The following is a 15,828-nucleotide window of genomic DNA, read 5'->3' as shown; positions in this document are numbered from 1 at the left end:
AAGATGTTCCAGTTCGTACCCAGGCCCGAAAAACTCCCACCTCGAGGGCACGTTTCTCGAAGGTGTGGAGTTTTTTCAAGGAATGCGCCGAGGACAGATATAGTGTTGTCTGCACAATTTGCCTCTCGAAATTGATTAGGGGCTCTGAGAAGAGCAACCTGTCCACCACTTCAATGCGCCGTCATTTGGAATCCAAGCACTGGAATCAGTGGCAGGCAGCAACGGCAGGACAAAAGCCGCCTGCCGTTCACGCCACTGCCACTGCCTCTGCCACTGCCTCTGCCTCTGCCACTGCCACTGCTGACTGTGCTGGCGATGCACTCCAGAGGACGAGCCAGGACACCACTTCATCTGCCTCCGCCACTTTGTTGACTTCTACCTCATCCTCCCCTGGTCCTGTCTTATCTCCTTCTCCTGCACCATCAAAGGCACCATCAGGCGTTTCTTTACAACAACCCACCATCTCTCAGACATTGGAGCGGCGGCAGAAATACACTGCTAACCACCCACACGCGCAAGCCTTGAACGCCAACATCGCTAAACTGCTGGCCCAGGAGATGTTGGCGTTCCGGCTTGTTGAAACTCCCGCCTTCCTGGACCTGATGGCAACTGCGGCACCTCGCTATGCCGTCCCTAGCCGTCACTACTTCTCCCGGTGTGCCGTCCCCGCCTTGCACCAGCACGTGTCACTCAACATCAGGCGGGCCCTTAGTTCCGCGCTTTGCACAAAGGTCCACTTGACCACCGACGCGTGGACAAGTGCATGCGGACAGGGACGCTACATTTCACTGACGGCACACTGGGTGAATGTAGTTGAGGCTGGGACTGCTTCCCAAACTGGCCCGGTGTACCTCGTCTCCCCGCCTAACATTCCTGGCAGGGACACGAGAAGAACACCCCCCTCCTCCTCCTCCTCTACCGCCTCCTCCTCCGCCACCGCCTCCTCCTCCACCACCGCCTCCTCCTCCGCTGTTAGATTGACCCCAGCTACGAGTTGGAAACGTTGCAGCACTGGCGTTGGTAGACGTCAGCAGGCTGTGCTGAAGCTGATCAGCTTGGGGGACAGACAGCACACTGCCTCCGAGGTGAGGGATGCCCTCCTCGATGAGACGGCAATATGGTTTGAGCCGCTGCACCTGGGCCCAGGCATGGTCGTTTGTGATAACGGCCGGAACCTGGTAGCAGCTCTGGAGCTTGCCGGACTCCAACATGTTCCATGCCTGGCCCACGTCTTCAACCTAGTGGTGCAACTTTTCCTAAAGAGCTACCCCAATGTTCCAGAGCTACTGGTGAAAGTGCGGCGCATGTGCGCCCACTTTCGCAAGTCGACAGTAGCCGCTGCTAGCTTAAAATCTCTCCAGCAACGCCTGCATGTGCCACAACACCGGCTTTTGTGCGACGTCCCCACACGCTGGAACTCAACGTTTCAGATGTTGAATAGAGTGGTTGAGCAGCAGAGACCTTTGATGGAATACCAGCTACAAAACCCTAGGGTGCCACAAAGTCAGCTGCCTCAGTTTCACATCCATGAGTGGCCATGGATGAGAGACCTTTGTGACATCCTACGGGTCTTTGAGGAGTCCACAAGGAGGGTGAGCTCTGAGGATGCGATGGTGAGCCTTACAATCCCGCTCTTGTGTGTTCTGAGAGAATCCCTGATTGACATCAGGGATAACTCAGATCACACAGAGGAGTTAGGGATAGCATCCGATCCGTCACAGCTGGAGAGTAGGTCCACACATCTGTCCGCTTCACTGCGTTTAATGGAGGAGGAGGAGGAGGAGGAAGAAGAGTTGTCCGATGATGTGATGGTGATACAGGAGGCTTCCGGGCAACTTCGAATCGTCCCATTGTTGCAGCGCGGATGGGTAGACATGGAGGATGAGGAGGAAATGGAGATTGAACTTTCCGGTGGGGCCAGAGGAGTCATGCCAACTAACACTGTGGCAGACATGGCTGAGTTCATGTTGGGGTGCTTTACAACCGACAAGCGTATTGTCAAAATCATGGAGGACAACCAGTACTGGATCTTTGCTATCCTTGACCCCCGGTATAAAAACAACATCTCGTCTTTTATTCCGGTAGAGGGGAGGGCCAATCGCATCAATGCTTGCCACAGGCAATTGGTGCAGAATATGATGGAGATGTTTCCAACATGTGACGTTGGCGGCAGGGAGGGCAGTTCCTCCAGTAGGCAACCAAGTTCTCACCGGTCCACACAAACGAGGGGCACACTGTCTAAGGTCTGGGACACCTTGATGGCACCCCCTCGCCAAAGTGCCGCCACGGAGGGTCCTAGTGTCACCAGGCGTGAGAAGTATAGGCGCATGTTGCGGGAATACCTTTCCGACCACAGCCCTGTCCTCTCCGACCCCTCTGCGCCCTACACGTATTGGGTGTCGAAGTTGGACCTGTGGCTTGAACTTGCCCTATATGCCTTGGAGGTGCTGTCCTGTCCTGCCGCCAGCGTCCTATCTGAGAGGGTGTTCAGTGCAGCCGGTGGCATCATCACTGACAAGCGCACCCGTCTGTCAGCTGAGAGTGCCGACCGGCTCACTTTGATAAAAATGAACCACCACTGGATAGAGCCTTCATTTTTGTGCCCACCTGTGTAAAGCACCCCAACATGAAACTCCATGTCTGTACTCAACCTCTCCAATTCCTCCGCATCCTCATACTCATCCACCATAAGCGTTGCACAATTCTGCTAATACTAGGCTCCCTCCAACATGATTTCCCCCAACTCTGCTGGTTAGAGGCTCCCTCCACCCTGATTTCCACCAACTCTGCTGGTTAGAGGCTCCCTCCACCCTGCTTTCCCACAACTCTGCTGGTTAGAGGCTCCCTCCACCATGAATTTGCCCAAACTGGGCTGTTTAGAGGCTCCCTCCACCATGAATTGGTCCAAACTGGGTTTTTTAGAGGCTCCCTCCACCATGAATTGGTCCAAACTGGGCTGTTTAGAGGCTCCCTCCACCATGAATTTGCCCAAACTGGGCTGTTTAGCGGCTCCCTCCACCATTAATTGGTCCAAACTGGGCTGGTTAGAGGCTCCCTCCACCATGAATTTGCCCAAACTGGGCTGTTTAGAGGCTCCCTCCACCATGAATTTGCCCAAACTGGGCTGGTTAGAGGCTCCCTCCACCATGAATTGGTCCAAACTGGGTTTTTTAGAGGCTCCCTCCACCATGAATTTGCCCAAACTGGGCTGTTTAGAGGCTCCCTCCACCATGAATTGGTCCAAACTGGGCTGTTTAGAGGCTCCCTCCACCATTAATTGGTCCAAACTGGGCTGGTTAGAGGCTCCCTCCACCATGAATTTCCCAAAACTTGGCTGTTTAGAGGCTCCCTCCACCATTAATTGGTCCAAACTGGGCTGGTTAGAGGCTCCCTCCACCATGAATTTGCCCAAACTGGGCTGTTTAGAGGCTCCCTCCACCATGAATTGGTCCAAACTTGGCTGTTTAGAGGCTCCCTCCACCATTAATTGGTCCAAACTGGGCTGGTTAGAGGCTCCCTCCACCATGAATTGGTCCAAACTGGGTTTTTTAGAGGCTCCCTCCACCATGAATTGGTCCAAACTGGGGTTTTTAGAGGCTCCCTCCACCATGAATTGGTCCAAACTGGGCTGTTTAGCGGCTCCCTCCACCATTAATTGGTCCAAACTGGGCTGGTTAGAGGCTCCCTCCACCATGAATTTGCCCAAACTGGGCTGTTTAGAGGCTCCCTCCACCATGAATTTGCCCAAACTGGGCTGGTTAGAGGCTCCCTCCACCATGAATTGGTCCAAACTGGGGTTTTTAGAGGCTCCCTCCACCATGAATTGGTCCAAACTTGGCTGTTTAGAGGCTCCCTCCACCATTAATTGGTCCAAACTGGGCTGGTTAGAGGCTCCCTCCACCATGAATTGGTCCAAACTGGGTTTTTTAGAGGCTCCCTCCACCATGAATTTGCCCAAACTGGGCTGTTTAGAGGCTCCCTCCACCATGAATTTGCCCAAACTGGGCTGTTTAGAGGCTCCCTCCACCATGAATTGGTCCAAACTGGGTTTTTTAGAGGCTCCCTCCACCATGAATTGGTCCAAACTGGGCTGTTTAGAGGCTCCCTCCACCATGAATTTGCCCAAACTGGGCTGTTTAGCGGCTCCCTCCACCATTAATTGGTCCAAACTGGGCTGGTTAGAGGCTCCCTCCACCATGAATTTGCCCAAACTGGGCTGTTTAGAGGCTCCCTCCACCATGAATTTGCCCAAACTGGGCTGGTTAGAGGCTCCCTCCACCATGAATTGGTCTAAACTGGGTTTTTTAGAGGCTCCCTCCACCATGAATTTGCCCAAACTGGGCTGTTTAGAGGCTCCCTCCACCATGAATTGGTCCAAACTGGGCTGTTTAGAGGCTCCCTCCACCATTAATTGGTCCAAACTGGGCTGGTTAGAGGCTCCCTCCACCATGAATTTCCCAAAACTTGGCTGTTTAGAGGCTCCCTCCACCATTAATTGGTCCAAACTGGGCTGGTTAGAGGCTCCCTCCACCATGAATTTGCCCAAACTGGGCTGTTTAGAGGCTCCCTCCACCATGAATTGGTCCAAACTTGGCTGTTTAGAGGCTCCCTCCACCATTAATTGGTCCAAACTGGGCTGGTTAGAGGCTCCCTCCACCATGAATTGGTCCAAACTGGGTTTTTTAGAGGCTCCCTCCACCATGAATTGGTCCAAACTGGGGTTTTTAGAGGCTCCCTCCACCATGAATTGGTCCAAACTGGGCTGTTTAGCGGCTCCCTCCACCATTAATTGGTCCAAACTGGGCTGGTTAGAGGCTCCCTCCACCATGAATTTGCCCAAACTGGGCTGGTTAGAGGCTCCCTCCACCATGAATTGGTCCAAACTGGGTTTTTTAGAGGCTCCCTCCACCATGAATTGGTCCAAACTGGGGTTTTTAGAGGCTCCCTCCACCATGAATTGGTCCAAACTGGGCTGTTTAGCGGCTCCCTCCACCATTAATTGGTCCAAACTGGGCTGGTTAGAGGCTCCCTCCACCATGAATTTGCCCAAACTGGGCTGTTTAGAGGCTCCCTCCACCATGAATTTGCCCAAACTGGGCTGGTTAGAGGCTCCCTCCACCATGAATTGGTCCAAACTGGGGTTTTTAGAGGCTCCCTCCACCATGAATTGGTCCAAACTTGGCTGTTTAGAGGCTCCCTCCACCATTAATTGGTCCAAACTGGGCTGGTTAGAGGCTCCCTCCACCATGAATTGGTCCAAACTGGGTTTTCTAGAGGCTCCCTCCACCATGAATTTGCCCAAACTGGGCTGTTTAGAGGCTCCCTCCACCATGAATTGGTCCAAACTGGGGTTTTTAGAGGCTCCCTCCACCATGAATTGGTCCAAACTGGGCTGTTTAGCGGCTCCCTCCACCATTAATTGGTCCAAACTGGGCTGGTTAGAGGCTCCCTCCACCATGAATTGGTCCAAACTGGGTTTTTTAGAGGCTCCCTCCACCATGAATTTGCCCAAACTGGGCTGTTTAGAGGCTCCCTCCACCATGAATTGGTCCAAACTGGGGTTTTTAGAGGCTCCCTCCACCATGAATTGGTCCAAACTGGGCTGTTTAGCGGCTCCCTCCACCATTAATTGGTCCAAACTGGGCTGGTTAGAGGCTCCCTCCACCATGAATTTGCCCAAACTGGGCTGGTTAGAGGCTCCCTCCACCATGAATTGGTCCAAACTGGGTTTTTTAGAGGCTCCCTCCACCATGAATTGGTCCAAACTGGGGTTTTTAGAGGCTCCCTCCACCATGAATTGGTCCAAACTGGGCTGTTTAGCGGCTCCCTCCACCATTAATTGGTCCAAACTGGGCTGGTTAGAGGCTCCCTCCACCATGAATTTGCCCAAACTGGGCTGTTTAGAGGCTCCCTCCACCATGAATTTGCCCAAACTGGGCTGGTTAGAGGCTCCCTCCACCATGAATTGGTCCAAACTGGGGTTTTTAGAGGCTCCCTCCACCATGAATTGGTCCAAACTTGGCTGTTTAGAGGCTCCCTCCACCATTAATTGGTCCAAACTGGGCTGGTTAGAGGCTCCCTCCACCATGAATTGGTCCAAACTGGGTTTTTTAGAGGCTCCCTCCACCATGAATTTGCCCAAACTGGGCTGTTTAGAGGCTCCCTCCACCATGAATTGGTCCAAACTGGGCTGGTTAGAGGCTCCCTCCACCATGAATTTCCCAAAACTTGGCTGTTTAGAGGCTCCCTCCACCATTAATTGGTCCAAACTGGGCTGGTTAGAGGCTCCCTCCACCATGAATTTGCCCAAACTGGGCTGTTTAGAGGCTCCCTCCACCATGAATTTGCCCAAACTGGGCTGTTTAGAGGCTCCCTCCACCATGAATTGGTCCAAACTGGGTTTTTTAGAGGCTCCCTCCACCATGAATTGGTCCAAACTGGGCTGTTTAGAGGCTCCCTCCACCATGAATTTGCCCAAACTGGGCTGTTTAGCGGCTCCCTCCACCATTAATTGGTCCAAACTGGGCTGGTTAGAGGCTCCCTCCACCATGAATTTGCCCAAACTGGGCTGTTTAGAGGCTCCCTCCACCATGAATTGGTCCAAACTGGGGTTTTTAGAGGCTCCCTCCACCATGAATTGGTCCAAACTTGGCTGTTTAGAGGCTCCCTCCACCATGAATTGGTCCAAACTGGGGTGGTTAGAGGCTCCCTCCACCATTAATTGGTCCAAACTGGGCTGGTTAGAGGCTCCCTCCACCATTAATTGGTCCAAACTGGGCTGGTTAGAGGCTCCCTCCACCATTAATTGGTCCAAACTGGGCTGGTTAGAGGCTCCCTCCACCATTAATTGGTCCAAACTGGGCTGGTTAGAGGCTCCCTCCACCATGAATTTGCCCAAACTGGGCTGTTTAGAGGCTCCCTCCACCATGAATTGGTCCAAACTGGGTTTTTTAGAGGCTCCCTCCACCATTAATTGCTCCAAACTGGGCTGGTTAGAGGCTCCCTCCACCATGAATTTGCCCAAACTGGGCTGTTTAGAGGCTCCCTCCACCATGAATTTGCCCAAACTGGGCTGGTTAGAGGCTCCCTCCACCATGAATTGGTCCAAACTGGGGTTTTTAGAGGCTCCCTCCACCATGAATTGGTTCAAACTTGGCTGTTTAGAGGCTCCCTCCACCATGAATTGGTCCAAACTGGGGTGGTTAGAGGCTCCCTCCACCATTAATTGGTCCAAACTGGGCTGGTTAGAGGCTCCCTCCACCATTAATTGGTCCAAACTGGGCTGGTTAGAGGCTCCCTCCACCATGAATTGGTCCAAACTGGGGTTTTTAGAGGCTCCCTCCACCATGAATTGGTCCAAACTTGGCTGTTTAGAGGCTCCCTCCACCATTAATTGGTCCAAACTGGGCTGGTTAGAGGCTCCCTCCACCATTAATTGGTCCAAACTGGGCTGGTTAGAGGCTCCCTCCACCATTAATTGGTCCAAACTGGGCTGGTTAGAGGCTCCCTCCACCATGAATTTGCCCAAACTGGGCTGGTTAGAGGCTCCCTCCACCATGAATTGGTCCAAACTGGGGTTTTTAGAGGCTCCCTCCACCATGAATTTGCCCAAACTGGGGTGTTTAGAGGCTCCCTCCACCATGAATTTGCCCAAACTCTGCTGGTTAGAGGCTCAATCCACCCTGATTTTCAAAACAAATGTTGGTGCCAACCTCAACTTACTACAAGGGCCAAATTCACTGCTGGTGACAAGCTCTCCTCACTGCAAGTGCCAAATACACATGTTTCAAGGTGTTTTCCTACTGTCAGAGAGGTGGTATTGAGTGTGTAAAGTGTGTAGTTGTTAGGCTGTGATGTTGGGGTAATAGAGGGTCTTTGGTGTGTTAGATGCCCCCAGACATGCTTCCCCTGCTGTCCCAGTGTCATTCCAGAGGTGTTGGCATCCTTTCCTGGGGTGTCATAGTGGACTTGGTGACCCTCCAGACACGGATTTGGGTTTCCCCCTTAACGAGTATCTGTTCCCCATAGACTATAATGGGGTTCGAAACCCGTTCGAACACACGAACATTGAGCGGCTGTTCGAATCGAATTTCGAACCTCGAACATTTTAGTGTTCGCTCATCTCTACTAGTTATTTATATAGTTAGCACATAAACAACACATAATGTTCTATGGACGTTTAATATTCTAAAAAACTGTGGAGAAATGTTGGGATTGCTAGAGCTCAGATGCTACAAGGGGAACCCTTGTTTAGTAGGGTCGCTTGACTTGCAGTTAGAGGAAAGCCGTTACACTTGACGTGTAGTCTGAGCTGCAAACAACAGGTTATAGAGCAGGATATGCTGCGTAGTCTTATTTATTGTTCTATGAGTATAGATTCACTTTAACTGCTACTCATTTTTAAGTTTTAGCTTAGGTCCGGTTCACATCTGCGTTCGGTATTCCATTCGGGGAGTCTGAATGGGACCCCCAAACGGAATACCGAACACATTGACAAGCGGTGAGCTTATGAAAGCACACGGACCCCATAGACTAGAAGAGTCATGTGCAGAGGAAAGGACTTCATGAACTAATTTTCTCTGCACATGTAACAGTTCATTGAGCAGTCTCAGCCAGTGACTGTCAGCCATTTCATACTCAAATGTCAAGTCCTGCTATGACTATGGGACCTATTGTCCTGAAACACACTAGCGATCCACAGTGTCTACGTTTATACGTTCTTCTATCCTATGGATTTGTAATTTTACATCATGCTGATTTAAAGGCTGAGTTTTATCAACTGGTCTCAGCTGGATAGCTTCTTGGATTGTGTACAGGACCACTAAAGCCTGGAATTAGCAGAGTTTTAAATTAATGAACTAAAAGTAGAGAATCTTTCCACAAAAAAATCTACACCAATTTGCTCAGCTACAGCTGCTCTATGAGACACTGTCTGTAGTTTAGGCTGCATGTTCAACATGACAGGTTCTCTTTAAAGCCAATGGTTCACCAGCTGGCTATGAAGTACCGCTAGGACAGGTCTAGCTACTGCAGTTGCTCAGTATTTTGTGCAGACAATCAAGAGAGTGGCTAAATTGACAACATCCATATAACACAATAGCCTTGCTCGCTGTTCAAATCTTTAAATTAAGTACTAAAGCAGAACTTCTATATTCTGGAGTAAGGTGAGGGCAGAAATGGATATTTACATTGACCGCAAATGATATATATACTGGATTTCCACCTAACAGATTCTTAGAGGTATTTTGTATGCAAAAGATACAAAAGACACCCAACATGCTTTAATTGGTATTTCTATTTGCTTTAATAGGTAATGGATTAAAGTAGTTGTCCCATATCAAGGATCCTATCTATACTGGTAGCTTATGTAAATTGAAGACTTTTCCTATATATGTTGTTTCAGAAATTCTGCTTTGTTTGCCTGCTATTTGACCTTATTCCTCCCATTGTTTACATAGTATTGCTATAACCACAGACCTGGGAGATAGGACAAGTGATGTCACTTACTCAGTGCCAGCAGGACAATCATTCAACTAATTGCAGTTTGCTGATAAAGCCTGGTCTCTTATCTCTATAAGTAAACACACAGATAACATGGAGTCTGTTCTGTACAAGAATCTGCAGATTATCTGACCTGCAGAAGTGTTGTTTGTCCCGCAGTCCACCTGGTAATTGTGTAATGTGATTTTAAGATGGTGTACATAGTATATTTGTCAAACAGCTGAAATTTTCCAGTTTCCACTGTACATAAAGATTAACATTAGCAGCCTATTTACTAAGGTAAAAGACAAATAAACTGGTTAATGGAGGTATTTGCTCCAAATGATTTGCATGTTTATTTAATTAGTGATGTGACTTAACAGTTTTGTCACCATTCACACTGTGAAGGGAGAATCTGGTAAACCATTGTCAGGCCTCACATTGCAGAAATACAGTGTTTTATGCTATGGAAAAGGAGCTAAAAGAAAAACATTATGTTTTCCAGTATAAACAAAGTAAATGAGATTTCAATAACTACATCCACAAATTGCAGGAAAAAAAAGAGATGCAGAAATACTTATTGTATATGCTTAGATGGGATTTCATTAAAGTGTATACAGAATTACAAAAAATTAACTAAAGCAGAACAAATTTTAAATGGCAGAAAGAGAAAGAAAAATGTAATGTTACTAAGCTACTGTAACTGAAATGTCAACACAATCTCACATAAAACAGGCAAATGATCCAAACTGCTAAGAGAGAAACATTTTCCAAAACTCTGTTCAAGAACTGAAGCGCCAAGTAAAAAGTAGTATGGCTCCTCAGCTGAATCCAAGTCATTTTTCTGACATTAAGCAGGAGAGGGTAGTGTCAAAAGCCGAAGTATGCTAAAAAATACTCTACCTTTCAGGTCTCTGCGGAAAATTCTAACACATAAAGGGGAATTAACAAAATAAAAATACAAATATTTGCCACTTGGAAGTTTGGGAAAGCTGGGTGATTTTCCATGTGGAGCTTTATTGGGTTGTGCTGTTGTCATTGTGAGTTCGTGAGGCAACAGCTGGCTAGTGTCACTGTATGTACACCTCTACTGGCAACACTATTACCATCTGCCAAGCCAAAACCCCCAACATGCCCTGAACAAGGCTCAAATAAAAGGGGTCATTGAGAGAAACAGAGGACATCGAGGAATGGAGAAGCACAATAAATAACTCCAAGAAACTCACTGTGTACCAGTCACTGCAAAGGGACTACACCATGGCCACCTACCTGGAGAGAATACGTCACCCCAAACACAGACAGACCCTGAGCCGGTACAGACTGAGCGCCCACAACCTGGAGATAGAGACGGGGCGACACAGACAGACGTACAAGCCACGGGAGAACAGACTGTGCCAGCACTGTGACCAGGGGGCCCTAGAAAACGAGACCTACTTCCTGCTACACTGCACCAAATACTCAGCTGTGAGGGCTGTCTACTACCAAAGACTCTCTGCCCACATCCCAGACTTCATATCTGCAGATGAGAAGAGGAAACTCTACATCCTACTGGGAGAAGAAGAGGCCACTGTGGAGATCGCTGCCCAATACGTGTCCAGCTGTCACCAAACCAGAGGAAGATGAGACTCCACGGACTGTTATACCCCAAATCACCGCCCCCCATACAGCTGTCACCAACTAAAAGGAAGATGAGACTCCAGGGACTGTTATACCCCAAATCAGCCGCCCCACTCCACCCCCCCATACTCTCCCCTTCAACTCCAGGTCCCCCCCCCCCCCAACACTTTACTAGCTTTGGCAATGCCAAATATCCATTCGGACGTGCCAATAAGGCCTATTTGATTTGATTTGATTCTACTATTGTTGCTATTGGTACTACTACTTCTACTACTGACACCGTTACTGTTGGTACTATTGGTATATGTTTTATATTTGTGAGTTAGATCAAATAATGTTGTTGCCCCTTCTCTGTGCCAAATGTGAGGCATATATCTATTCTCATTTGTAACTATTGTGCATTCATCAGTAAGATCTGAGAAAGCGGTCCTAAACCTGAAATGCATTATCTATGACATACCATTGCTAAAAGATTATAGTTTTTATGTTGCTACCCTGTTTCTCCAAAAATACGTCCTACCCTGAAAATAAGCCCTATCGTGATTTTTGCAGGGATTTTGGAGTAGGCTTGGAATATAAACCCTTCTTTAAAAATAAGCCCTATTTACAGTCAGCGCCTCCAGCGATAGGTTGTGTCACGTGACATCACTGACATCACAGAGATGGAGAATAGGCATATTGTATTTCCTAACCATCATGGACAAGTGCCTTGCTATCTCCAGTCACGGCAGGGAAAAATTGGATCACCAGCTCCCAAGTCTTGCTGCAGCATACCGCTCCCTGCTTCCCGAGTCCCCCTTCCAAGTGTCGCCCCCGGGTCCTGCCTCCCAGCCACTAATATGCGTTGGGCTTGGTTACCTATGTGACCAAACGTCAGGTATAACCCCTGCTCGCTCCCACAGATGCAGCCACTCCACTACAGCACCTCCCCTTTAGCGTAAAGGAGAGGAGATAGAGAGGGCACAGTGCCACTTTCACATAAAAGTGTTTAGAGAGAGAGAGTGCCAGTAAGTTTGTTTAAAGACTCACTGACCCTGCACCATCAATTGTGAATGTAAGCTAGGGTTACTAACACTAACCCTAACCAATTTACGATTCATCTGGTGCGAATCAGAAAAATAAGACCTACCCTGAAAATCAGCCCTAGCCCCTTTTTTGGAAAAAAGAAAAATATAAGACCTTGTCTTATTTTCTGAGAAACACAGGTATATCAAGTTTGGTTCATCTACTTTATGTTACTATATCAAGTTTGTCCATCCATTTGGAAAAGCGTGAATCCGTTTTTTGACATTGTGCCATTTCGGTCTCTCTTCATGTTTATTTGCTGCATATACATCAAAGAGAACAGAGGAAAGGTCATGTTGCTCATTTTAGCTTGTATATCTTTATATTCTGGTAAGTATTTCATTATTATTTTCTTTTGTGTTTTGTCATATGAGGTCAATGTGACATACAAGAACAATGGGGATATTTACTAAGTCAAATGCAACAGAAATCTGGCTTATTTTATTAGGTGTTATAAACACTTGTTTGCTGTGTCCTAACAGGTGTGTTGCATTGGTGCATTCACATAATGTAAAATGGAGCGTGATCTGGCACGTATACGGCGTGTCAGAGTTTGTGCGCTCAAAAAGATCCCATTGATTTCAATGGGAGTTACGAGCGTATACGCCGCGCTATTTTGCGCCAGAAAATTTGCTTGGGGCGGTAAGATGAACGCCCCAGGGATATGGGTAAATATACTTTTTTTTTAAATTTTTTTTTTTATTAATAATGTTATTTAGAAAGTAGGAGACAGGTGTTTACAGGGTCGGACTGGGGTGTCTAGGGCCCACCAGTGGAATTGTTTCTAGGGGCCCACCGCCAGGACCCTGCAGATCAGCGGTACCGAGACAGGGTGGTTAAAGGTTATAACATGTTGGGAGCCATGCTACTCACGCACTATACCATGTGCACTACATATACCTACTGCTACACCTTGTATGGCAAGTGAACAGCATGGCTCCTAGAAATGTTACCATTACCCGTAGCTGAAGTGTCCTGGAAAAAGCTGATCTGCAGAGGTCCAGGCTGTTGTATCATCGCATATGTAATATTGATGGCCTATCCTAAGGACAGACCATCAATATTAGAAACATGGCTAAATCCTTTAAAGGGGTTGTTCAGGAATTGGAGCGACCCATGTGCTGGGAGGGAGGTGTAAAATAAAAAACAAATAAATAAAAAAAGAATACTCACCTGTCCCTGGTGCTCCGTTGTCCGCCGGTAGTGTCTATTCGGTTTCGTGCCGGAGCCTCCATGCTGGGAGTCCTGCACCTCATGTGATCGCTGAGACCAATTAGGTACAGGATTTCCAGAAATGAGGCCATGAGACCCGGCACAGGCGGGGACAACGGGGTGCGAGGGACAGGTGAGTAGGCTTTTTTTTTTAAAAAAAAAAAAATTATTTAACACCTCCCTGGTGGCCACCACAGCGATCACTCCAGTTTATAGACAACCTGTTTTAAGGGGTTGTCTGGGACAAATATTTTATGGCCACTTCACTGGTCCCCCATAATGTATGGGGAACAGTGATGGGGCCATTATATTGTGTGGGAGCAGTGATGGGGTAATGTGTGGGGCATATTAAAGGGGTTGTGCAGGGTTAAAGTTTTTTTATGGCCTATGCTCAGGATAGGCCATAAATACCTGAAACCTCACATTGCAGAAACAGGTCTTTGGCTACTACAGAAAAAAAAAATGTGTAAGGAACCAGCAAAGTGAATGAAATTTAATCAAATTTACCTCATCTGCACACTGCAGGAAAAAAAGATGTGAAACAGCCACAAACTCTAAAATGTGCGCGCTTCTAAAAACATGGCCGGTTACATTCAGCTGCGCAATTGGGAGAAAGTGCGGGGAAAATGCATCAAAAGCGCAATGAAAAAAACACTGTGGAAAAAATACATTGAGATTCGCCGCTATTTATTCCACAGCTATTTTTTTTTAGCTGCGTCTCGCTGTTGGGCCTCATCCTTATTATCTCAATAGACTGAGCATTATACTATAAGGCTGAGTTCACACAGAGTTTTCTGGTCAGGAATTTGGTTCTATCCGGAGGCTTTTTTGGAGGCTGATTTTGAGGTGGATTCCTGACCAAATAACTCCGTGTGAACTCAGCCTAAGGGTGCATGCACACTGAGTAACGCCGGGCGTGTATGAGAGCCGTACACGCCGGCATTACAGCAGACTGCCGAACACTTCCCATTCACTTCAATGGGAGCGCTCGTAACAGCGGCGTTTACGAGCGCTCCCATTGAAGTGAATGGGAAGTGCTCGGCAGCCCTGCTGTAACGCCGGCGTGTACGACTCTCATACACGCCCGGCGTTACGTAGTGTGCATACACCCTTATGTGTAGGTTTTTTAAAATATCACGGACAACCCCTTTAAGTTGTCCCAGGAACCTCAATCCCAAATGTGTGAACCATTACTGCTCTTGTTTTCAGTGACAAATCCGCATCCATGTCCAAATCCTAATTCCCACTATGTAAAGCTGTGGGCATTCCTGTGGCTCAGTCTGTGGATCCCCATTTACAAACCTATGGCAAATTTATATGCCAGGGCTTTAAAGAGTGCATACACCTCTATTAAAGTTTAATACAAGAAATCCCTGTATGACAATACCAAAGCATATTTCTATAATCACTGCAGTAATCTGTTTTGCTATCTACAATTATTTTATATATTTTTAGCTCAATATCAATTTTCATGAAGTAGACGTTAATTAACCCATGACAGATCATGGTGGTACTGGATGTAAATTATGGGATGTAACGACTGTGTCAACTTGCAGCTCAAAAAACAACCACACAACGCATCAGTACCTTTGTGCATGCAAGGGTTAATTCTATTAATGTTTACCAACCCCCGCACAGTATTTGTTGACTATTTAGCATTATATAAAAATATTTATACAGGTTCTAGTTCTCTCATTTCCATTCTAGAACAATAAATATGTCTGATTTGTACATGCAAATAAGAAGCACAACATGATGCAAAGAGTAGGAAATGGCTAGATGCTTGGATTTTACAGGCCAGGACAAAAGCATCCTAGGCTGCCTGTATCGCCTTTAGCCATTGTCAATTTCACAGTACATGTACTAGTAGCATATGTCAATATATTACGAAAGATTTGATGCAGACAAAATACAATCTATGAAGAAGACAAATTATATAATATAGGATCAAACATGGTCCATCATAATACATCCCATGAAATCCTATACCCCAAATGAAGCATCAGTATCAAGCGGCTAGAGATTATATATCTAGAATTAGTACACAGCTGCCTGCATGTAAAGGAAGCGAAGCCTTGAAGCATCGCATCCGGCCAACTCTCTCTCATTCTCCCGGCTCCTTCTTTTGTCAGAAAGAAACAAAGAGCCTGTTTAAGCAGGGGTTAATAATTGCATCATTCTTGTAAACATGAATTTACCTTGCAAAGGCTTGAGATGTGTCCCTTCCTGCTGAGACTTTGTGGACAGGATTACTGTATGTTCAGCATCCCTCTTTGTTTTGCATGGAATACAGCGTTCCACCATGTTCTGATCACATGATCATTGGTACATCTAAATAGAGATGATCACCTGCTTTCTGGCAGCTAGCTAAACGCAGTGGAAGCAGAAACAGATGCAGAGGTTTGAAGGGCAGTTTGAGGAGGACTCAATAAACCTGACATTGCAGAGTCATGG

The 15,828-nt window shown here is 47.3% G+C and overlaps 1 protein-coding gene across 2 annotated transcripts in view; it reads right to left on the bottom strand.

Moving 5' to 3' along the window:
* The window catches only part of PRUNE2 (prune homolog 2 with BCH domain), a 275,764-nt gene that overhangs the window by 108,944 nt on the left and 150,992 nt on the right, over positions 1-15,828 (bottom strand). Inside the window, exon 1 of one of the 2 annotated variants that reach the window (XM_075278147.1) lies at positions 15,573-15,696. The exons of the other annotated variant lie outside the window; for it this stretch is intronic. The gene's annotated coding sequence lies outside the window, so the exon portion shown is untranslated. Of the gene's footprint in view, positions 1-15,572; positions 15,697-15,828 lie in introns of those variants that run through there. 2 annotated transcript variants of the gene reach the window in all.

The sequence above is a fragment of the Leptodactylus fuscus genome, chromosome 1 (assembly GCF_031893055.1).
Source record: "Leptodactylus fuscus isolate aLepFus1 chromosome 1, aLepFus1.hap2, whole genome shotgun sequence".
Lineage (NCBI taxonomy): Eukaryota > Metazoa > Chordata > Amphibia > Anura > Leptodactylidae > Leptodactylus > Leptodactylus fuscus.
The sequence above is the reverse complement of the archived record's forward strand: the minus strand, read 5'-3'. Positions and strand labels throughout refer to the sequence as shown.